The 25,411-nt window shown below is 43.7% G+C and overlaps 1 protein-coding gene across 2 annotated transcripts in view; it reads right to left on the bottom strand.

Moving 5' to 3' along the window:
* The window catches only part of LOC106593574 (tyrosine-protein kinase Fyn), a 46,614-nt gene extending 21,443 nt beyond the window's left edge, over window positions 1–25,171 (bottom strand). Inside the window, exon 1 of one of the 2 annotated variants that reach the window (XM_045695022.2) lies at window positions 24,633–25,171. The gene's annotated coding sequence lies outside the window, so the exon portion shown is untranslated. The remainder of the gene's footprint in view (window positions 1–24,632) is intronic. The other variant, XM_045695023.2, reaches the window with a different exon arrangement.
* Window positions 25,172–25,411: the final 240 nt, after the last annotated feature.

The following is a 25,411-nucleotide window of genomic DNA, read 5'->3' as shown; positions in this document are numbered from 1 at the left end:
GTGTGTGTGTGTGTATGTGTGTGTGTGTGTGTGTGTGTGTGTGTGTGTGTGTGTGTGTGTGTGTGTGTGTGTGTGTGTGTGTGTGTGTGTGTGTGTGTGTGTGTGTGTGTGTTATCACTCAGTTCACTTCCTGCTTTGCAGTGAGGTAGGAAGTCACAGCTGAGATCAGGAAAAACAAAATGGCCGTTGAGAGGAAACAGTCAATCTTCTCTCTCCAGGACCAGCGCTGATATACTGTACGTGTAATGCATTCTATTCCACCGCAAACCCAGAATTCAGACTTACCTACGTCACAATCACATATTCTACAAAGCATTCTAGAATCATCCCTGCTATTGGATCCATTCATGGATAAAGGTGACTACACTTCAAGTCTTAGGAAGGCTACATCACTGTGCGATGCTAGTTTATCCGTCCACTGCGCTAGCACAATCCCTCCTGTGCCATACAGGTCTGGAGCTCTTGGCATAGCATTTAATAATATACAGTTGGGAGAAATCTGAGATTCCTGATTTACCAGGAACAATCACATCTCGGAATACTCTAAAGAAAATCTCAACCTTTCTCAAAACAACAAAAGCATGATGGTGATGGACGCAATCCAAAACACATTTCAGTGCTTACTGCTTAGTTTACAACAATATTTTCACAAGAACTCCCAACACACACACACACACACTATCTGGTCGGCCATCAGGAAAGCCACAGGAAGTCAGCCCTGTTAGAGTTTCCTGTCCACCCCTATGATGGCTCCCCCGTTTTCCTGGAAACCCAGGACACAGTTCATCAACACATACAGAATCCTCCCATGCCAGCTGCAGTCCCACTGCCCCCACCACACTCACACCTCTCCCTCTTGGTTTCTCTCCTACAACAAGAGAAGAGGAATGTCTGCTCACTGTACTGCTGTTCCCAAATGTCATTTCTTAATGAGGCAAATTACAACATTATGGTCTTTGTCAGGTAAACTACTTCTCTCTCCTGACATTCTCTATCTCTCTTTCTATCTCTATCTCTCTCTCTCTCTCTCTCTCTCTCTCTCTCTCTCTCTCTCTCTCTCTCTCTTCTACTCTCTCTCTCTCTCTCTCTCTCTCTCGCTCTCTCTCTCTCTCTCTCTCTCTCTCTCTCTCTCTCTCTCTCTCTCTATTCAATTACATTTCAATTTCAGGGCTTTATTGGCAGGGGAAACCAAAGCAAGTGAAATGGATAATAAACAAAAGTGAAATAATCAATAAAAACAATTACAGCAAACATTACACTCACAAAAAGTTCCAAACGAATAAAGACATTTCAAATGTCATATGTGCAAATAGTTAAAGTACAAAGGGGAAAATAAATAAACATAAATATATTTACAATGGTGTTTGTTCTTCACTGGTTGCCCTTTTCTTGTGGCAACAGTTCACAAATCCTGCTGCTGTGATTGCACATTGTGGTATTTCACCCAATAGATATTGGAGTTTAGCAAAATTGGGTTTGTTTTCAAATTCTGTGTGGATCTGTGTAATCTGAGGTAAATATGTGTCTCTAATATGGTCATACATTTGGCAGGAGGTTAGGAAGTGCAGCTCAGTTTCCACCTAATTTTGTGGGCAGTGTACACATAGCCTGTCTTCTCTTGAGAGTCAGGTCTGCCTACGGCGGCCTTTCTCAATAGACTCTTCCTAAAGCTGGCCACCCGGCCAAACTGAGCAATCAGGGGAGAAGGGCCTTGGTCAGGGAGGTGTCATTCTGACAGAGCTCTAGAGTTCCTCAGCTCTAGAGTTCCTTTGTGAAGATGGGAGAACCTTCCAGAAGGACAACCATCTCTGCAGCACTCCACCAATCAGGCCTTTAATAATAACAATAAGGCTTAAAGTACGACTTTGTCTTCTTTGCTTCACGAAAGTATTCAATCTTTATTGATTTCATACATTTTAAGAATTGCTTCCTTAACACTGTCATAATCATGAACAAAGTTAATGTCCGTAGTCACATAGGCTTCTCTTGCCTTCCCTGTTAGCAGACTTACAAGCAGAATCACTCACGCTTCTCTCGGCCAACCACACGTAGCCGCCATCTGTTCAAACGTTGCAAGGTACACTATATTTCATCATTGTCAGTGAGCTTGGGCAGTGATGGGTCCAGCCGGAACGTCACTGGCACCGGGCCCCTTGGATCTGGGTGGGGATTGGACTGATCAGGTAAGCCAGTGCTGTTTTCTTTTAGGTCAATAACCATCACCTCTACCAACTCGGGGCTCCCGAGTGGCGCAGAAGTCTAAGGCACTGCATCTCAGACCCTGGTTCGATTCCAGGCTGTATCACAACTGACCATGATTGAGAGTCCCATAGGAGGGTGCACAATTGGCCCAGCGTCGTCCGGGTTAGGGTTTGTCCATCATTGTAAATAAGAATTTGTTCTTAACTGACTTGCCTAGTTACATAAAGCTTAAATCCTTTTTAAAACATTTATTAACTGGAGCTGAGCCTCTTGTCTCTGCTCCCGATGCTCGCTCTTTTTAATGCTCAATTGGAGCAAGTCCATGAGCTCCAGCATAGCACACAGCTGTGGATCACGTTGCCTCTTGCCCACAGAAAATGCAGCATTGCTGATATGTGGTTGTCTGTGTGCAAATCTCTGTGGTGTCCCCAGCCCACTCAACAATATATCCTTCTGTATTGCGCCTTGTGTTAATGCCATCCGTACCTGGTTCCTTGGTAGTTTTGTGGTAGCTCCCAACCCGTGCTCCATCGTCGTATCAAATCAAATCAAATTAAAGTTTATTTGTCACGTGCGCCGAATACACGTGCGCCAAATTTTTGCACTATTGGGTAGAGCATTTTTGCATAAGCATTTCACTGTAAGGGTGACACTCACACCTGTGTTAATGAGAGAATCACTGACATGATGTCAGCTGGTCCTTTTGTGGCAGGGCTGAAATGCAGTGGAAATGTTTTTGGGGGATTCAGTTCATTTGCATGGCAAAGAGGGACTTTGCAATTCATTGCAATTCATCTGATCACTCTTCATAACATTCTGGAGTATATGCAAATTGCCATCATACAAACTGAGGCAGCAGACTTTGTGAAAATTAATATTTGTGGTATTCTCAAAACTTTTGGCCACGACTGTACATGTAGATATGGTTAAAGTGACAATACATATATGATGAACAGAGAGTAGCAGTAGCATAAAAGAGGGGTTGGCGGGTGGCGGGACACAATGCAGATAGCTCGGTTACCCAATGTGCGGGAGCGCTGGTTGGTCGGCCCAATTGAGGTAGTATGTACATGAATGTATAGTTAAAGTGACTATGCATATATGATAAACAGAGAGTAGCAGCAGCGTAAAAGAGGGGTTGGTGGGGAGGGGGGCACACAATGCAAATAGTCCGGGTAGCCATTTGATTACCTGTTCAGGAGTCTTATGGCTTGGGGATAAAACTGTTGAGGAGCCTTTTTGTCCTTGACTTGGCACTCCGGTACCACTTGCCATGCGGTAGTAGAGAGAACAGTCTATGACTGGGGTGGCTGGGGTCTTTGACAATTTTTAGGGCCTTCCTCTGACACCGCCCCAGTGATGTACTGGGCCGTACGCACTATCCTCTGTAGTGCCTTGCGGTCGGAGGCCGAGCAATTGATGTACCAGGCAGTGATGCAACCAGTCAGGATGCTCTCGATGTTGCAGCTGTAGAACCTTTTGAGGATCTCAGGACCCATGCCAAATCTTTTTAGTTTCCTGAGGGGGAATAGGCTTTGTCGTGCCCTCTTCACGACTGTCTTGGTGTGTTTGGACCATTCTAGTTTGTTGTTGATGTGGACACTAAGGAACTTGAAGCTCTTAACCTGCTCCACTACAGCCCCATCGATGAGAATGTCAGTGTGCTCGGTCCTCCTTTTCCTGTAGTCCACAATCATCTCCTTAGTCTTGGTTATGTTGAGGAATAGGTTGTTATTCTGGCACCACCTGGTCAGGTCTTTGACCTCCTCCCTGTAGGCTGTCTCGTTGTTGTTGTGTCGTCTGCAAACTTAATGATGGTGTTGGAGTCGTGCCTGGCCATGCAGTCGTGGGTGAACAGGGAGTACAGGAGGGGACTGAGCACGCAACCCTGGGGAGCTCCAGTGTTGAGGATCAGCTTGGCAGATGTGTTGCTACCTACCCTCACCACCTGGGGGCGGCCCGTCAAGAAGTCCAGGATCCAGTTGCAGAGGGAGGTGTTTAGTCCCAGGATCCTTAGCTTAGTGATGAGCTTTGAGGGTACTATGGTGTTGAACGTTGAGCTGTAGTCAATGAATAGCATTCTCATATAAGTGTTCCTTTTGTCCAGGTGGGAAAAGGCAGTGTGGAGTGCAATAGAGATTGCATCATCTGTGGATCTGTTTGGGCGGTGTGCAAATTGGAGTGGGTCTAGGGTTTCTGGGATAATGGTGTTGATGTGAGCCATCAACAGCCTTTCAAAGCACTTCATGGCTACGGACGTGAGTGCTACGGTCTGTAGTCATTTAGGCAGGTTGCCTTTGTGTTCTTGGGCACAGAGACTATTGTTGTCTGCTTGAAACATGTTGGTATTACAGACTCAATAAGAGACATGTTGAAAAGGTCAGTGAAGACACCTGCCAGTATACAAAACAGGGTCCGTACGCTTTCTGTTTTTAGCGCACTAGAATCCTCAAAGCCACTGCCACCAAATGCCACAGAAAGATATCTGGATATGGGCTTCATCTTAATCCACAACATCTGCCTATGTCGGCCTTCTGAATCTTTGGTGGAAGGTGGCAGAGCTACAGCGGTGTTTGTCAGAACATTTCATATCCCGAAAATCGGTCTTCTAACGAAACAAAGCGTATGAACGGTTTGGCCTACAAACTGATATGACCACTCTATGGAAAGATGAGACTCTCACAAATATGATGGTGTTCTCTGTTTTAACCTACGACCCCCATGAGTGTCACGGGACCTGTCTGAATGTAATCCAAAATATATATATGTCACGTCCTGACCAATATTTAGGTATTATTTGTATTATATTTTGGTCAGGACGTGGCAGAGGTATATTTGTTTTGTATTTTGGGGTTTTGTGTGTGGTGTAGTGGGGTGTGTTAGTGGTTGGTATAGGTTCTAGGTTTGTTTTTCTATGTATAGTTAATTGGGGTTGGACTCCCAATTGAAGGTAGGTGTGTTGAGTTGCCTTTGATTGGGAGTCCTATATAATAGGGTGTGTTTGTCTTTGTGTTTTGTTGGTAGTTGTATTTTGCACTGCGTTTATTTATGCCTGTAAAACTGTCACTAGTCTTATTTCGTTTACTTGTTTTTCCTCCGTGTTCACATTCGTTTAATAAATTAAGATGATGAGCACTAACTCCTCTGCGTATTGGTCCACGTTCTCCGACGATGATTTCGCTATATCGTCTAGCGACTAGTAAATCTGTGACAATATATATATATATATATTTTCCTGAGCTTTCTTATAGCTCCTAGATATAGGACAGGCATTTTAAAAACGTATCCCTTATTATTTATTTTATGTTTGCCACTTATGAATGTGTTAATCAATGTGTTTCAGCATAGACTAGCCTAAATTTCAAACTGGTCGATACTGGTCTATTCTGGTTTATTCTAGTCCATGCTGGTCCATACTAGTCCATGCTGGTCTATGCTGGTCCATGCTGGTCTATGCTGGTCCAAGCTGGTCAGTGCTGGTCTGACCAGCATGGTCTAGCTCAGGCCTGGGCAATTCCAGTCCTCTGGGGGCCTGATTGGTGTCACACTTATCCCCCATCCCTAGCAAACACACCTGATTGAAACAAAATGCATGTTTAACTGAAGATCATGATTAGTTGATTATTGGAGTCAGGTGTGTTAGCTGTGGCTGGGGCAAAAGTGTGAAAAAAGTCTAGCTGTTTAGGCTGGCCGACAAGCTGGTCAAGCTGGTGATGCTGGTATCCTGGTGACTGAGCTGGTCCATGCTGGTCTATGCTGGTCCAGCATGTCTTATTAAGAACCTTTAGGTCACCCCCTCTTAGACTCGCTTCACTTCCTGTTGAACGTAGAGTGCGAAAAGAGGGAGAATTCAGTTTGTTGTTTTAGAAGGTTCTGAAAGTCTATTGAAAAAGTTTGGTTACTAGCTAGCTACCTTTTGAGTTTGGATCCCGCGACGTGGTTGGCATCGGTTGCTGGGGCAGCAACTATTTGTCCAGTGATCCTGCCGACCAAGGCCAGGTCTGAGGAGCTGCTTAGAGTAGCAGCTAGCCTATCAAGCTAGCAGGGTTTTCTTAAGGGCTTGAACGTAGCCCACGATGCACTTAGCCATTGTGGCTGGGACCACAGATTATCCCGAGCTTGTGGCTGTCTAGAACCCTACTGTTTATTGTTGTTGTTTTCAATCTTCCTTGCAACCTGCCCTGTCTGGAACTGAAAGGAGTAACAGCGTAACCTACTGTTGTTACCATGACAAAGACCAAAGCCGGCCGGAGTATCATTGAGGACAGTGGTGTCTTTCTATTACGGGAGAAAGATCTTTTAAAAGAACATTAAGAGTTCTACAAACAGTTGTTACAACAACAAGAAAATAGCTTCAAGTGTTGTGTCCAAATACTGGTGGAGTCGACTAATAAAAGAATGGACGATCTGACCAGAGAAGTCCAAGACCTGAAGAACAGTTTGCGGTTCTCTCAGGGTCAGCTCGATGAGTTTAAACAGAAGAACGGCAAGATGACTGCAATCTGTAAGTCAGAGGACATCAGTTCTGTTTGTGAATCCATGATAACAATGACAGAGAAATCAGATTATCTTGAGGGACAATCAAGAAGGCACAACACTGTTGTGGACGGAATTACATAATCTCCATGAGACCTGGACAAAGTCTAAGGACAAAGTGAGGGAAATTATCTTGGAGAAACTGAACATGGACCACAAGAATATTGAGGTGGAGCGCGCCCACAGGACTGGAAAACCCACCACCGGCCCAGGGCAATAATAGTCAAGTTCCTGATGGTTCAAGGACAAGGTAGCTGTTCTGGAAAGAGCCAAGAACTTGAGAGGAACGTACATCTTCCTCAACGAGGATTATCCTGAAGCTGTGTGCCAGAAGAGGAAAAAACATATCGCAGCCATGAAAGGTGCCCAAGTGTGTGGGGACATTGCTTACATCCGCTATGACAGGCTCATTGGTCACCCTCCAAATTATTATTATTATTATTTAACTATACAAGCCAGTTAAGAACAAATTCTTATTTACAATGACAACCTACCCCGGCCAAACCTGGACGACGCCGAGCCAATTATGCGCTGCCCTATGGGACTCTCAATCATGGCCGGATGTGATACAGCCTGGATTCAAACCAGGGACTGTAGCGATGCTTTTTGCACTGATATGTAGTGCCTTTGACTGCTGAGCCACTCAGGAGCCCAAAAAAGCCCGGAAGGGATGAGAGAGCCAAGCATATGGGTTCGTAGCTTCAACCCTGCAGCACACATCAACTGATTAATGGACCGCTGAACGTATATATTTGGTTCTTGCTCTGTTTGCTCTTTTCCATATTATGTCTATATCTGATACCCAGGAAAGGGCTGAAAATAGCCCATATTAATATATGTAGCCTTAGAAATAAGGTTCATGAAATCAATAGCTTGTTAAGATCAGATAACATTCATATATTAGCCATTTCTGAGACGCACTTAGATCATTAATTTGATGATATAGCAATACAAGGATATAACATCTATAGAAGAGACAGGAATGCTTATGGGGAAGATGTGGCTGTATATATTTAGAGCCATATCCCTGTAATACTTATAAGATCTTATGTCAAGTGTCATCTAAAGCCTTTTCTTTTGGGGTGTTGATATAGGCCGCCAAGTGCTAACAGTCAGTATCTAAATAATATGTTTTTTTATATTTATTTATTTCACCTTTATTTAACCAGGTAGGCAAGTTGAGAACAAGTTCTCAATTACAATTGCGACTTGGCCAAGATAAAGCAAAGCAGTTCGACAACATACAACAACACAGAGTTACACATGGAGTAAAACAAACATACAGTCAATAATACAGTAGAAAAATAAGTCTATATAAAATGTGAGCAAATGTGGTGAGATAAGGGAGGTAAAGGCAAAAAAGGCCATGGTGGCAAAGTAAATACAATATAGCAAGTAAAACACTGGAATGGTAGATTTGTAGTAGAAGAAAGTGCAAAGTAGAAATAAATAATGGGGTGCAAAGGAGCAAAATAAATAAAATAAATAAATACAGTAGGGGAAGAGGTAGTTGTTTGGGTTAAATTATAGATGGGCTATGTACAGGTGCAGTGATCTGTGAGCTGCTCTGACAGCTGGTGCTTAAAGCTAGTGAGGGAGATGTGTTTCCAGTTTCAGAGATTTTTGTAGTTCGTTCCAGTCATTGGCAGCAGAGAACTGGAAGGAGAGACGGCCAAAGGAGGAATTGGCTTTGGGGGTGACAAAAGAGATATACCTGCTGGAGCGCATGCTACAGGTGGGTGCTGCTATGGTGACCAGTGAGCGGAGACAAGGGGGGACTTTACCTAGCAGGGTCTTGTAGATGACCTGGAGCCAGTGGGTTTGGCGACGATTATGAAGCGAAGGCCAGCCAACGAGAGCGTACAGGTCGCAGTGGTGGGTAGTATATGGGGCTTTGGTGACAAAACGGATAGCACTGTGATAGACTGCATCCAATATGCTGAGTAGAGTGTTGGAGGCTATTTTGTAAATGACATTGCCGAAGTCGAGGATTGGTAGGATGGTCAGTTTTACGAGGGTATGTTTGGCAGCATGAGTGAAGGATGCTTTGTTGCGAAATAGGAAGCCAATTCTAGATTTAACTTTTGATTGGAGATGTTTGACGAGTCTGTAAGGAGAGTTTACAGTCTAACCAGACACCTAGGTATTTGTAGTTGTCCACATATTCTAAGTCAGAACCGTCCAGAGTAGTGATGCTGGACAGGCGGGCAGGTGCCGGCAGCGATCGGTTGAAGAGCATGCATTTAGTTTTACTTGTATTTAGGAGCAGTTGGAGGCCATGGAAGGAGAGTTGTATGGCATTGAAGCTCGTCTGGAGGGTTGTTAACACAGTGTCCAAAGAAGGGCCAGAAGTATACAGAATGGTGTCGTCTGCGTAGAGGTGGATCAGAGACTCACCAGCAGCAAGAGCGACATCATTGATGTATACAGAGAAAAGAGTTGGCCCAAGAATTGAACCCTGTGGCACGCCCATAGAGAATGCCAGAGGTCCGGACAACAGGCCCTCCGATTTGACACACTGAACTCTATCAGAAAAGTAGTTGGTGAACCAGGCGATGCAATCATTTGAGAAACCAAGGCTACTGAGTCTGCCGATAAGGATGTGGTGATTGACAGAGTCGAAAGCTTTGGCCAGGTCAATGAATACGGCAGCACTGTATTGTTTCTTATCGATGGCGGTTACGATATCGTTTAGGGCCTTGAGCGTGGCTGAGGTGCACCCATGACCAGCTCTGAAACCAGATTGCATAGCGGAGAAGGTGCGGTGGGATTCGAAATGGTCGGTAATCTGTTTGTTGACTTGGCTTTCAAAGACCTTAGAAAGGCAGGGTAGGATGGATATAGGTCTGTAGCAATTTGGGTCAAGAGTGTCCCCTCCTTTGAAGAGGGGGATGACAGCAGCTGCTTTCAAATCTATGGGAATCTCAGACGACACGAAAGAGAGGTTGAACAGGCTAGTAATAGGGGTTGCAATAATTTCGGCAGATAATTTTAGAAAGAAAGGGTCCAGATTGTCGAGCCCGGCTGATTTGTAGGGGTCCAGATTTTGCAGCTCTTTCAGAACATCAGCTGAATGGATTTGGGAGAAGGATAATTGGGGAAGGCTTGTGTGAAAGCTTGATAGTGTACTTAGGTCTACTTTCTTGGGGACCTGAATACTGACTGGTTTTCATCAAGCTGTCCACTCAAGAGGAAGCTCTCACTGTAACCAGTGCCTGTAATCTGGTTCAGGTTATTAATCAACCTACCAGTGTTTACAAACACTACAGGAACAAGATCATCCACATGTATTGATCACATTTTTACTAAACTTTGTTCTAAAGCTGTATGCGTACCCATTAGATGTAGTCATCACAATATAGTGGCTATATCCAGGAAAACAAAAGTTCTGAAAGCTGGGCCTAAAATAGTGTATAAGAGATCAATATTTTGCTGTGACTTATGTGGATGATGTTAAAAATATTTGTTGGTCTGATGTGATTAATAAGGAGCATCCAGATACTGCACTTGATAAATTTATGAAATTGCTTCTTCCAATTATTGATAAACATGCATATCTGTCATATCTTTAATCTGAGCCTAGAGGAAAGTCTTTGTCCTCAGTTCTGGAGGGAAGTCAAAGTCATTCCGCAACCCAAGAGTGGTAAAGCGGCCTTTACTGGTTCTAACAGCAGACCTATCAGCTTGCTGCTAGCAAACTGTTGGGGAAAAATGGTGTTTGACCAAATACAATGCTATTTCTCTGTAAACAACAGACTTTCAACATCCTTATAGAGAAGGGCACTCAACATGTACTGCACTGACACAAGTGACTGATGAAATAAATTGCTAATAATAAGATTGTGGAAGCTGTACAGTTAGATTTCAGTGCAGCCTTTGATATTACTGAGAAAACGTACATTACCTTTCAAAAGTTTCGGGTCACCTCAAAATGTCATTGTTTTCCATGAAAACATACATGAAATTAGTTGCGAAATGAATAGGAAATAGAGTCAAGACATTGACAAGGTTCTAAATAAGGATTTTTCATTGAAATAATAATTGTGTCCTTCAAACTTTGCTTTCGTCAAAGAATCCTCCATTTCAAGCAATTACAGCCTTGCAGACCTTTGGCATTCTAGTTGTCAGTTTGTTGAGGTAATCTGAAGAGAGTTCACCCCATGCTTCCTGAAGCACCTCCCACAAGTTGGATTGGCTTGATTGACACTTCTTACGTACCATACCGTCAAGCTGCTCCCACAACAGCTCAATAGGGTTGAGATCCGGTGACTGTGCAGGCCACTCCATTATAGACAGAATACCAGCTGACTGCTTCTTCCCTAAATAGTTATTGCATAGTTTGGAGCTATGCTTTGGGTCATTGTCTTGTTGTAGGAGGAAATTGGCTCCAATTAAGCTCCATCCACAGGGTATGGCATGGCGTTGCAAAATGGAGTGATAACCTTCCTTCTTCAAGATCCCTTTTACCCTGTACAAATCTCCCACTTTACCACCTCCAAAGCACCCCCAGACCATCACATTGCCTCCACCATGCTTCCCAGATGGCGTCAAGCTCTCCTCCAGCATCTTTTCATTTTTTCTGCATCTCACGAATGTTCTTCTTTGTGATCCGAACACCTCAAACTTAGATTCGTCTGTCCATAACACTTTTTTCCAATCTTCCTTTGTCCAGTGTCTGTGTTATTTTGCCCATCTTAATATTTTATTTCTATTGGCCAGTCTGTGATATGGCTTTTTCTTTGCAGCTCTGCCTAGAAGGCCAGCATCCCAGAGTCGCCTCTTCACTGTTGACGTTGAGACTAGTGTTTTGCGGGTACTATTTAATGAAGCTGCCAGTTGAGGACTTGTGAGGCGTCTGTTTCTCAAACTAGACACTCTAATGTACTTGTCCTCTTGCTCAGTTGTGCACCGGGGCCTGCCACTCCTCTTTCTATTCTGGTTAGAGCCAGTTTGCGCTGTTCTGTGAAGGGAGTAGTACACAGCGTTGTACGAGATCTTCAGTTTCTTGGCAATTTCTTGCATGGAATAGCCTTCATTTCTCAGAACAAGAATAGACTGACGAGTTTCAGAAGAAAGTTATTTGTTTCTGGCCATTTTGAGCCTGTAATGCTGATGCTCCAGATACTCAACTAGTCTAAAGAAGGCCAGTTTTATTGCTTCTTTAATAAGCACAACAGTTTTCAGCTGTGCTAACATAATTGCAAAAGGGTTTTCTAATGATCAATTAGCCTTTTAAAATGATAAACTTGGATTAGCTAACACAACGTGCCATTGGAACACAGGAGTGATGGTTGCTGATAATGGGCCTCTGTATGCCTATGTAGATATTCCATTAAAAATCAGCAGTTTCCAGCTAAAATAGTAATTTACAACGTTAACAATGTCTACACTGTATTTCTGATCAATTTGATGTTATTTTAATGGACAAAAAATGTGCTTTTCTTTCAAAAACAAGGACATTTCTAAGTGACCCCAAACTTTTTGAACGGTAGTGTATTGTGTTATGGCTTTTCAACCTCTGCGATATCGTGGATTCAGAGTCATCTATCTAATAGAACTCAGATGGTTTTCTTTAATGGAAGCTTCTCTAATGTCAAACATGTAAAGTGTGGTGCACCTCAGGGCAGCTCTCTAGGCCCTCTACTCTTTTCTATTTTTACCAATGACCTGTCACTGGCATTTAACAAAGCAGGTGTCCATGAATGCTGATGATTCAACCATATACGCATCTGCAACCACAGCTAATGAAGTCAATGAAATCCTTAACAAAGAGTTGCAGTCTGTTTTGAAATGGGTCGCCGTTAATAAACTTACCCTGAACATCTTTAAAACTAAGAGCATTGTATTTGGTACAAATCATTCCCTAAGTTCTAGACCTGAGCTGAATCTGGTAATGAATGGCGTGGCTGTTGAACAAGTAGAGGACAATAAATTACTTGGTGTTACCTTAGATTGTAAACTGGCATGGTCAAAACATACAGATGAAATGGTGGTAAATATGTGGAGAGGCCTGTCAGTAATAAAGAGATGCTCTTTATGTAGCTACATTTGAAATGGTATATCAGCTACAACATGGTATATATCATACACTACAGTTGAGGAATAATGAGTAAGTAATTCTGCTTTGAAAGTTGATAAACTTGTAACCTCACTTTAGAGAAAATGGCCCTTGAATGTTTTGGTACACCTACTGGAGAGCTCCTCTTTGTCTACACCCATTCAGCATCATTCACACCCTCTTAAGCCCCACCCATCTCTTTAAGGATTCACATGTGAGGCCATGTGCTAAACAGAGTGGGTACGGTAGTGTACTAAACAACAAAAGATTTCAAGACTAAAGGCTGGTTTATACTACGTCTATCGACATGAACATTCTATTGTCGTACGACATCAAACTTGTCGTTGTGAAAAAGTATCAACCCCAAAAACTCCAGGCTGCAGGACATCAGCAGCCTTGTGGTGCAAAATAGCATAACTGGTGTATTTTAACACCAATATACCCATCCATTTAAAAATGAATTTAGTATATGTCAATCTAGCAAACCAGGCAAAAATAAGCAACTTTCTAAACAATGTTTTGGTTCGTGTCTAGCTTGTTAGCTAACCTTAAATTAGCTGGCTAACCAGTTCAAATAATGACCATATCATATAGCTGACAACGTCTTCACTTTAGCTTATTTGTATTCAATATTACAGGAAAATAAACTCACAACAAGATCATTATTTACAAGTTAATCACAAGCTAATTACAGAAAATACCTTACGGTTGTGATTGTGACTAAATAAAAGCAGGGCAGTCTACCGAATAATTTTAGAACTTGGACACTGTCTCATTGGCATAACAATATATCATAATTTGACTTTGGTGCAGGTCATGTTGTTCTTCACATTACCCTCTCTGGTAAACACACACTATATTAAATAAGAGCAAAGTATATTTGTCACATGCACAGGATACAGAAGGTGTAAATTGTACAGTGAAATGGTTCCTTGCATAGTGGTGTCTTTTGTATAGACATGTAGCTAGCTAGCTAAACAATGAACCATAATCCCAACTCATAACATTACTACCCTGCATGAATCTGCAGGTAACTAACCAACTAGGTTCAATGTTAGCTAGCTAGCTAACATTAGGCTATAACTAGCAAGGCAAATGGCTCTGAGATACAAATAATATTACTACACAGATCATACACGTAATGTTAGCTAGCTAGCTAGCTAGCGAGCCAGCCAGTTAACGTTAGCTAACTAGCTAACAGTACGCTTTAACTTGCAATGAAAACGACTTTGAAAAATTTTGAATTATATAATATCTGAAAATGTAGCTAGCTAAACACTCTTACCCGTATAAATGCATGAACGCTTCTCCCTCTCTATCACGAATGCCATGGTTGCCCTTAGTTTGAAGATATAATCCGGAGACAGGTGTTTTATACAACAGCCTTCTGTGTTCTCTTTTCGACTCCCTCCACATATTTGGAATCAAACGGCAGAATTTTCTTCATCTCCTTAGCTATCATACTCTGATTCCACTGGGCATTCCACTGATTTCAAAACTCAGTCCTCCAGAAAGTGGAGAGCATTGTCAACACTTCTGCAGTAATTTGTGATTTCTTTCAAAAAGCCACGTTAGAAAGGATTACCTACACATACTGATCAGCTCATGTTACAAGGCAGACCAATTCGAAATCAGCTCTCAGCATGTCCAGGCCTTCCATTATCTCAGTCAATCATGGCTAGCGGAAAGGTTCCTTTTTCCGTGGCTAAATCAACTAGGCTCATAATTTAACAATTCAATTCGTATTTACAGATAGCGTACAAGTTTGTTATTAAGGTACATGAAAGTTCACATTTTCCACAAGGCATTTCTGTAAAAAAAAACGCATTTTGATAAAAAAATGTATGTTTACATTCAAATGCCTCCCCTGTGAAGTAGTGACTCGCAACATACGCCTAGTTTCCTGAAACGAGTCACATTTATTCAAGTGCTGCAAAGAAAAACCTAGTTAAGCTGCAGCTGGCCCAGAACAGAGCGGCACATCTTTTTCTTAAAGGACTAATATTAATACTAGGCATGTCAGTCTCTCTTGGATACAAGTTGAGGAAAGACTGACTGCGTCACTTCTTGTTTTTATAAGAAACATTAATGTGTTGGAAATTCCAAATTGTTTGCATAGTCAACTTACACACAGCTCTGACCAGTGGTGGTCGGTGCCGTTTAAGATGAGGAAGGACATCCATTTTTTTCATGAGCGTGGCCTTATTTCTATTACAGCATATTGGATGACTGTAATTCATATTCCATTCACCCAGTTCAATGTAACATCAATAGGTTTAGCCTACTGCATGATTTACATGGTAACATTTTCCCTATACCCATCATGAGGTTGCTACAACCTAGCCTATGAATGAAAGTTTACAACGTAGGCGCACACAGGTCGAGAGAAAGATTGTGACAAACAGTGAAGCATTCAATACCGCCTTGCATCTAGGGTGTAATCATTAGTCCAACAGTTGCAAACAACAGTTTCTTTTGGACTAATTCCTGTACATTGATTAATTAATCAATCATTTTTGTCCTATGCTACACAAAGATAAATAACATACATTTTCTAAACTAATCAAATCTGTTAGTTGGACTTGTTGCACCGCTACTGAAATGGTTGTTCCAGTTTAGATGGTTAAGGTTGTCTCATTTATTTTTCTTTCCAACCCTGCCAGTCATTCTGAATGCAGCGAAGGCTGGTGACCAGTGTCTAAAACACAACGAAGGCTGGTGACCAGTGTCTAAAACACAACGAAGGCTGGTGACCAGTGTCCAAAACACAACGAAGGCTGGTGACCAGTGTCTAAAACACAACGAAGGCTGGTGATCAGTGTCTAAAACACAACGAAGGCTGGTGACCAGTGTCCAAAACACAACGAAGGCTAGTGACCAGTGTCTAAAACACAACGAAGGCTGGTGACCAGTGTCAAAAACACAACGAAGGCTGGTGACCAGTGTCCAAAACACAACGAAGGCTGGTGACCAGTGTCCAAAACACAACGAAGGCTGGTGACCAGTGTCCAAAACACAACGAAGGCTGGTGACCAGTGTCTAAAACACAACGAAGGCTGGTGACCAGTGTCCAAAAAACAACAAAGGCTGGTGACCAGTGTCCAAAACACAACGAAGGCTGGTGACCAGTGTCTAAAACACAATGAAGGCTGGTGACCAGTGTCCAAAACACAACGAAGGCTGGTGACCAGTGTCAAAAACACAACGAAGGCTGGTGACCAGTGTCTAAAACACAACGAAGGCTGGTGACCAGTGTCTAAAACACAACGAAGGCTGGTGACCAGTGTCTAAAACACAACGAAGGCTGGTAACCAGTGTCGAAAACACAACAAAGGCTGGTGACCAGTGTCCAAAACACAACGAAGGCTGGTGACCAGTGTCTAAAACACAAAGAAGGCTGGTGACCAGTGTCCAAAACAAAACGTAGGCTGGTGACCAGTGTCAAAAACACAACGAAGGCTGGTGACCAGTGTCCAAAACACAACGAAGGCTGGTGACCAGTGTCCAAAACACAACGAAGGCTGGTGACCAGTGTCTAAAAAACAACGAAGGCTGGTGACCAGTGTCTAAAACACAGCGAAGGCTGGTAACCAGTGTCTAAAACACAACGAAGGCTGGTGACCAGTGTCCAAAACACAACGAAGGCTGGTGACCAGTGTCCAAAACACAACGAAGGCTGGTGACCAGTGTCTAAAACACAACGAAGGCTGGTGACCAGTGTCTAAAAAACAACGAAGGCTGGTGACCAGTGTCTAAAACACAGCGAAGGCTGGTAACCAGTGTCTAAAACACAACGAAGGCTGGTGACCAGTGTCTAAAACACAACGAAGGCTGGTGACCAGTGTCTAAAACACAACGAAGGCTGGTAACCAGTGTCGAAAACACAACAAAGGCTGGTGACCAGTGTCCAAAACACAACGAAGGCTGGTGACCAGTGTCTAAAACACAACGAAGGCTGGTGACCAGTGTCTAAAACACAACGAAGGCTGGTGACCAGTGTCCAAAACACAACGAAGGCTAGTGACCAGTGTCAAAAACACAACGAAGGCTGGTGACCAGTGTCCAAAACACAACGAAGGCTAGTGACCAGTGTCTAAAACACAACGAAGGCTGGTGACCAGTGTCTAAAACACAACGAAGGCTGGTGACCAGTGTCCAAAACACAACGAAGGCTGGTGACCAGTGTCTAAAACACAACGAAGGCTGGTGACCAGTGTCCAAAACACAACGAAGGCTAGTGACCAGTGTCAAAAACACAACGAAGGCTGGTGACCAGTGTCCAAAACACAACGAAGGCTGGTGACCAGTGTCAAAAACACAACGAAGGCTGGTGACCAGTGTCCAAAACACAATGAAGGCTGGTGACCAGTGTCAAAAACACAACGAAGGCTGGTGACCAGTGTCAAAAACACAACGAAGGCTGGTGACCAGTGTCTAAAACACAACGAAGGCTGGTGACCAGTGTCTAAAACACAACGAAGGCTGGTGACCAGTGTCTAAAACACAGCGAAGGCTGGTGACCAGTGTCTAAAACACAACGAAGGCTGGTGACCAGTGTCCAAAACACAGCGAAGGCTGGTGACCAGTGTCCAAAACACAACAAAGGCTGGTGACCAGACTAACCAACAGACTAACAGACTAACCAACAGGTTGAGAACTGATGAAAAAAAGTGATAGATAACTGTCTGATGGACTTGTAAGCAACATACACAGACCAGAATGACTAGCCCACAGACCTGCCGTTGAGAATGGTTACATCTCCCTGATACAGGCCAGGGTGTCTGGTTTGAGAGAGCGTGTACATCTGTGTGAAACTGTGTGTGTCTGGTGTGAATGTTATGGTTCTCAGAAGTGCTGTCAGTTTAAATAAGGCCTATTTATGTCAGAGTAAATTTAACAGCAGCTATAGTTCCCCTCTGCTCTACCCTAACCAGAGATATTAGAGCAATCTCTCTCTCTCTCTCTCTCTCTCTCTCTCTCTCTCTCTCTCTCTCTCTCTCTCTCTCTCTCTCTCTCTCTCTCTCTCTCTCTCTCTCTCTCTCTCTCTCTCTCTCTCTATATATATATATCTCTATCTATCTATCTATCTCTCTCTCTCTCTCTCTATCTATCTATCTATCTCTCTCTCTCTCTCTCTCTGTTTTTTTTCTCTCTCTCTGTTTTTTTTCTCTCTTTCTCATGGGTGAAACCCTTTACTAAACTTATATTTGCATAGATTAAAAAAGAAGCAACACTGTATCAAAATAGTGTTTTGGAGATAATGGCATGCTTGTACACTCATCCCCTCTATAGGGGTGGAAGCCAACCCTCCTGCAGGAAAGCTACTGGGTGTGCAGACTTTTGCTTCAGCCATACTGTAATCAGTGGTGTAAAGTACTTAACTAAAATTATTTAAAGTACTACTTAAGCAGTTTTTTGGGGTATCTGTACTTTACTTTACTATTTATATTTTTGACAACTTTTACTTATACTTCACTACATTCCTAAATAAAATATTGTACTTTTTACAACATACATTTTCCCTGACAACCCAAAGTACTTTTGAATACTTCACACACTTATCAAGAGAACACGTGGTCATCCCTACTGCCTCTGATCTGGCAGACTCACTACACACAAATGCATCTTTTGTAAATATTGTCTGAGTGTTGGGAGTGTGCTTCTGGCTATCCGTTCATTTTAAAAACAAGAAAATACTTCATATGAGGAATTTGAAATGATTTATACTTTTACTTTTGTTACTTAAGTATATTTTGGAATTACATTTAGTTTTGATACTTAAGTATATTTAAAACCAAATACTTTTAGACTTTTATTCAAGTAGTATTTTACTGGGTGACTTTCACTTTTACTTGAGTAACTTTTTATTAAGGTATCTATACTTTTACTCAAGTATGAGAATTGGGCACTTTTTTCTACCACTGACAATAACATACCTGATTCAGCTAATCAAGGTCCTGTTGAGCAGCTGATTAGTAGAACCATTTTTAAGTAGTGGTGGAACAATACCCAGCATACCCAGCATCTCTCAAGAAGGAGGGTTGGCCACCTCTGATATACGGGCAGTAACTCTCTTTGTACTCAACCGGTTACAAGAAGTTCAGTGGTTTAAATCCAACTCAGGCTATTCCCACCTAAATTGCCTATCTAATGGACATGGAGGGATTTTAAAAAAATAAAACATTTACTCTGGACTGAAAACGCATAGCAGACACACACACCACCCTCAATCATCACACTCACAGACATCCAAACACACCCTTTCCTGTGCCATCTCCTACAGATAAACAGCTCCCAGCAGGGAATTCACAGCAGGAACAACACAGTAGGAACAACAGAGTAAGAACAACACAGTAGGAACAACACGCACACACAGCTATGTGGAGTAAGTTTGGGTTGGTATACAGAATACTTTATCTCTCTCATTCTGGCCTAGTTACAGAATCCTTTATCTCTCTCATTCTGGCCTAGTTACAGAATCCTTTCTCTCTCTCATTCTGGCCTAGTTACAGAATCCTTTATCTCTCTCATTCTGGCCTAGTTACAGAATCCTTTATCTCTCTCATTCTGGCCTAGTTACAGAATCCTTTCTCTCTCTCATTCTGGCCTAGTTACAGAATCCTTTCTCTCTCTCATTCTGGCCTAGTTACAGAATCCTTTATCTCTCTTATTCTGGCCTAGTTACAGAATCCTTTATCTCTCTTATTCTGGCCTAGTTACAGAATCCTTTATCTCTCTCATTCTGGCCTAGTTACAGAATCCTTTATCTCTCTCATTCTGGCCTAGTTACAGAATCCTTTATCTCTCTCATTCTGGCCTAGTTACAGAATCCTTTATCTCTCTCATTCTGGCCTAGTTACAGAATCCTCTCTCTCTCTAATTACCTGCTTTCGGTGCCTGTGAGGGTTTCTCTGGGCTTGACTACAGACCAACAAACAATCTCCCTGCACTTCTCACACTCACTTTGTTTGAAAAATCACTCTGTCATTTAACCAAACCAAAACAAAGTTTGTGAAATTGTGCTGGTTTTGTTTTCGCTGAGTGAGTGTGTTGAGTAACTTCAGATTTTATTTTTTCGGATGTTGGCCAGTGAAGCGTGAAGGGCAGCGCTTACAGTTCACACTGAGCCTGTTAAGTCAGTTATTTTGAAATCAAATTACAGAGCAATAAATGGAACACTAGATTAGGAGTAAATAACGGTGGTGAATCAAAGGCTGCATCTGACTTCATGACAGTGTTGCCTATTCCCTATATATGCCTAGTGTACCGTAGGCCTACTAGGCTATTTTTGTTCAGATACATATAGCGAGGGACAATACATGAGAACGGATCCTTGGTGTCCACATCACCAACAAACTAACATGGTCCAAGCACACCAAGACAGTCGTGAAGAGGGCACGACAAAACCTATCCTCCCTCAGGAGACTGAAAAGATTTGGCATGGGTCCTCAGATCCTCAAAGGTTTCTACAGCTGCACCATCGAGAGCATCCTGACTGGTTGCATCACTGCCTGGTATGGCAACTGCTCGGCCTCAGACCGCAAGGCACTACAGAGAGTAGTGTGAACGGCCCAGTACATCACTGGGGCCAAGCTTCCTGCCATCCTGGACCTCTATACCAGGCAGTGTCAGAGAAAGGCCCTAAAAATTGTCAAACACTCCAGCCACCCTAGTCATAGACTGTTCTCTCTACTACCACACGGCAAGCGGTACCGGAGCGCCAAGTCTAGGTCCAAGAGGCTTCTAAACAGCTTCTACCCCCAAGCCATAAGACTCCTGAACATCTAGTCAAATGGCTACCCAGACTATAAGCATTGCCTCCTCTCCGCACCACTGCCACTCTCTGTTGTCATCTATGCATAGTCACTTTAATAACTCTACCTACATGTACATAGTACCTCAACTAACCGGTGCCCCTGTACATTGACTCTGTACCGGCACCCCCCTGTATATATATATATTTAACCATTGTTGGTTAGGGGCTCGTAAGTAAGCATTTCACTGTAAGGTTGTATTTGGCGCATGTGACTGATACAATTTTATTTGATTTTGATTACATAGGGAGGGATGCTACATAGGGAGAGATGCTACATAGGGAGGGATGCTCCATAAGAAGGGATGCTACGTAGGGAGGGATGCTACATAGGGAAGGACGATACATAGGGAGGGACTTTACATAGAAAGTCCGCAACATACGGAGGGATGCTACATAGAGAAGGACACTACATAGGGAGGGATTCTACGTAGGGAGGGATGCTACATAAGAAGGTATGCTACATAGGGAGGGATGCTACATAGGGAGGGAGGGTACAAAGGGAGGGACACTACATAGAGAGGGACACTACATAGAGAGGGATGCTACATAGGGAAGGACGATACATAGGGAGGGACTTTACATAGAAAGTCCGCAACATACGGAGGGATGCTACATAGAGAAGGACACTACATAGGGAGGGATTCTACGTAGGGAGGGATGCTACATAAGAAGGTATGCTACATAGGGAGGGATGCTACATAGGGAGGGAGGGTACAAAGGGAGGGACACTACATAGAGAGGGACACTACATAGAGAGGGATGCTACATAGGGAAGGACGATACATAGGGAGGGACTTTACATAGAAAGTCCGCTACATACGGAGGGATGCTACATAGAGAAGGACACTACATAGGGAGGGATTCTACGTAGGGAGGGATGCTACATAAGAAGGTATGCTACATAGGGAGGGATGCTACATAGGGAGGGAGGGTACAAAGGGAGGGACACTACATAGAGAGGGACACTACATAGAGAGGGACGCTACATAAGGAGGGATGCTACATAGGGAGGGATGCTACATAGGGAGGGATGATACATAGAGAGGTACACTACATAGAGAGGGACGCTACATAAGGAGGGACAATACATAAGGGATGCTACATAGGGAGGGATGCTACATAGGGAGGGATGCTACATAGGGAGGGACGCTACAAAGAGAGGGATGCTACATAAGGAGGGATGCTACATAGGGATGCTCCATAGGGAGAGATGGGGATGCTACATAGGGAGGGATGCTACATAAGGAGATATGCTACATAGGGATGGATGCTACATAGGGAGAGATGCTACATATGGAGGGCAAAAAGTACTACAGTGGAGGAATATGGCTCTGGTCAAAAGTAGCCTAGTGCATTATAAGGGAAATAAGATACGGCCTGACACTTTTCTGTTAGCTTGACAATGGCTTTTTGGACGTGGTCATTAGCGATATAGAGGAAATCTTCGGCTCTGTCGATTACAGGATGAGTGTACTCCTATGTCATAAAGGTTCAGACCTCTTGGTAGAGGCTATAGTAGGCCAGAGGCAGGCGCCCACTGAAACCTTCTTTCACTCTATCACTCCCTTTCTCTACTTTTCTATATGGAGGATGTGATGACATCACGTGGAAACAGGAAGACCCTGTGCCTGAGACACCTGACTTCGCAGAACTTTTCCATCTCTCCCTCACCCTTCATCACTCACTCTCTCTTTTTCCACCCCCCAACCTCCCCCTGTACCTCTCACTCAGTGGAGGCTCCACAGAGGAGGAAGGGGGGACCATCCTCCTCAGTAAATTTTATTAAAATTAAAATTGTAAAACATTTAAAAAGTTATAATTTTTTTATTAAACTATACTAAATATATTCACGTCACCAAATAATTGATTAAAACACACTGTTTTGCAAAGAAGGTCTACAGTACTCTGTAGGGTAGCACCATTGTGTAGCTGGAGGACAGCTAGCTTCCGTCCTCCTCTGGGTACATTGACTTCAAAACAAACCTAGGAGGTTCATGGTTCTCACCCCCTTCCATAGACTTACACAGTAATTAGGAAAACTTCCAGAGGATGTCCTCCAACCGATGAGAGCTCTTGTAGCATGAACTGACATGTTGTCCACCCAATCAAAGGATCAGATAATTAATCAAGTGCTGAAAGCATAAGCTACAACTAGCTAGCACTGCAGTGTATAAAATGTGGTGAGTAGTTGACTCAAAGAGAAAGACAATAGTTGAACAGTTTTTAACTAATTCATTTCTTACAAAATGAAGGAGAAGCAAGAGAGAGAGAGAGATTGTCATTTTTTTTTACTTTCAGTTTCACTTACTTAGCTAGCTAACGCAGCTAGCTAGTTTAGCCTACTCAAACACCTTTCTCAAACAGAGGGATGCTATGTTAGCCAGCTGGCTATGACTATCCAACACAACACTGGAACTCTTCCAAGTCAAGGTAAGCTTTTTTTTTACAAATGTATTGCCACTAGGGCCTGCCGGTATAAGTGCTAAACTGCTTACTGACTGTACACTATAATGTTACTGCATGATTGTAGAGGGTAACAGGGATAAACATATCTGAATTTGTCCAATAGAAAACTCTTGTTTGCAACACCCTATATCAGCTAGATGCAGGCAAGCTTGTGCAATACGGTATTGAATGTGTCACTGTCTGTCCATCTGTCACTGTCTGTCACATCAAATTTTTCTCTCAACCTGAGTGCACCTACGTTGCAAACTTTAATTCATAGGCTAGGTTGTAGCAACCTCATGATGGGTATAGGGAAAATGTTAGTATCATGCAGTAGCCTAAACCTATCGATGTTACATTGAACTGGGTGAATGGAATATGAATTACAGTCATCCAATATGCTGTAATAGAAATAAGGCCACGCTCATAAAAAAAATGGATGTCCTTCCTCATCTTAAAACAGCACCGACCGCCACTGGTCTAACAACCCCCCCCCCCCCCCCCCCCCCCCTCTCTCTCTTTCCCTGCCCTCTCACTCTCTCTCTCCTTGCCCTCTCTCTCTCTTTCCCTGCCCTCACGCTCTCTCTCCCCCTCTCTCTCTCCTTGCCCTCTCTCTCTCTTTCCCTGCCCTCTCGCTCTCTCTCCCCCTCTCTCTGTCCTTGCCCACTCTCTCTCTCTCTCCTTGCCCACTCTCTCTCCCTGCCCTCTCTCTCTCTCTCCCCCTCTCTCTCTCCTCCTCTCTCTCTCTCCCTGCCCTCTTTCCCTGCCCTCTCACTCTCTCTCTCCTTGCCCTCTCTCTCTCTTTCACTGCCCTCTCGCTCTCTCTCCCCCTCTCTCTCTCCCCCTCTCTCTCTCCTTGCCCACTCTCTCTCTCTCTCCTTGCCCACTCTCTCTCCCTGCCCTCTCTCTCTCTCTCTCTCCTCTCTCTCTCCTCCTCTCTCTCTCTCTCTCCCTGCCCTCTTTCCCTGCCCTCTCACTCTCTCTCCCCCTCTCTCTCTCCTTGCCCACTCTCTCTCTCTCTCCTTGCCCACTCTCTCTCCCTGCCCTCTCTCTCTCTCTCTCCTCCTCTCTCTCTCTCTCTCCCTGCCCTCTCTCCCTGCCCTCTCGCTCTCTCTCCCCCTCTCTCTCCTTGCCCACTCTCTCTCTCTCCTTGCCCACTCTCTCTCTCTCTCTCTCCCTGCCCTCCATTTTCTCTGTATATCCCCACTATTCCTCTTTTTCGCTACATTGAAGGTTATGCTTTGAGATAAAACAAAATATGGGCTCCTAGACTGCTCACTTCTCAGTATCCTATCACTACTGCTCCACTCACACCCTGCAGTGTTTCCTGTTGACCAGGAGAGAGAGAGAGAGAGAGAGAGAGAGAGAGAGAGAGTGTGTGTGTTTCATACCTGTGCCTGTGCCCTCAGAAATAGGGGGAAACAGCCAAAACAATATACATTTACATTGCTACACACAGACATTTGAACTTTACCATAGATACACATACACACACTGAGTATCTTTTTTTAGGCTACAGAGGTTTACACTCAGTCTCAGAAAGCTAAATAAGAGTCGCAAACATGACTGACTCACCGGAGAGCATGAAGGGTCGTCCGTTATTCGCGCTGGCTGGCGGAGAGAACAGCACCAGGGAGTTAAGTCCAGGCGCACGGGACAGAACGGGATGAGACCGTGGCTCGCGGAGCGCTCCTCTAGAGGGGATGTGAACGCGCGGCGCTCTCTCTCTCTGTCCGGAAGGGTTGGATTGACTGACACGCGCACTGACTGACATCCACTCCGAAGAGCGCACCCTGGATGTGCTTGTGATTTAACAGGAAAAATAGAAATCTGGTTTTGACTTTCAATTACGTGATTCATCTAGAATTTTTTTGGACAAAACCGCTGAGCCCGGGAATAGAACCAGGTAGTCCCTTCCGCCTATCCTGCTAGAGAGACATATGTTTCCCATGAAATAGAGCCCTCGAATTGAAAAAGAGACAGACAGATAATGTCTCTCTTTCTCTCTCTCTTTCTCTCTCTTCCCTACCTCTTTCTCTTTCTCTCTTTCTTTCTCTTCCCTACCTCTCTCTCTTTCTCTCTCTTCCCTACCTCTCTCTCTTTCTCTCTCTTCCCTACCTCTCTCTCTTTCTCTTCCCTACCCCTCTCTCTCTCTTTCTCTTCCCTACCTCTCTCTCTCTCTCTCTCTCTCTCCCTCTCTTTCTCTTCCCTACCTCTCTCTCTCTCTCCCCCCCCCCCCCCGGCATCTAGAGAGGTACTGGAAGCGGATAAAGTGTGATCTCGCCTACAGTCTAAAACTTAACGAACGGGTTTTCAGCGTAACATCAGTTTGTTCAATGCTGGAGACACCAAAG

This window comes from Salmo salar, chromosome 14, assembly GCF_965601325.2.
Source record: "Salmo salar chromosome 14, fSalSal1, whole genome shotgun sequence".
Taxonomy (NCBI): Eukaryota; Metazoa; Chordata; class Actinopteri; order Salmoniformes; family Salmonidae; genus Salmo; species Salmo salar.
This window is presented reverse-complemented; position numbering and strand designations above follow the sequence as displayed.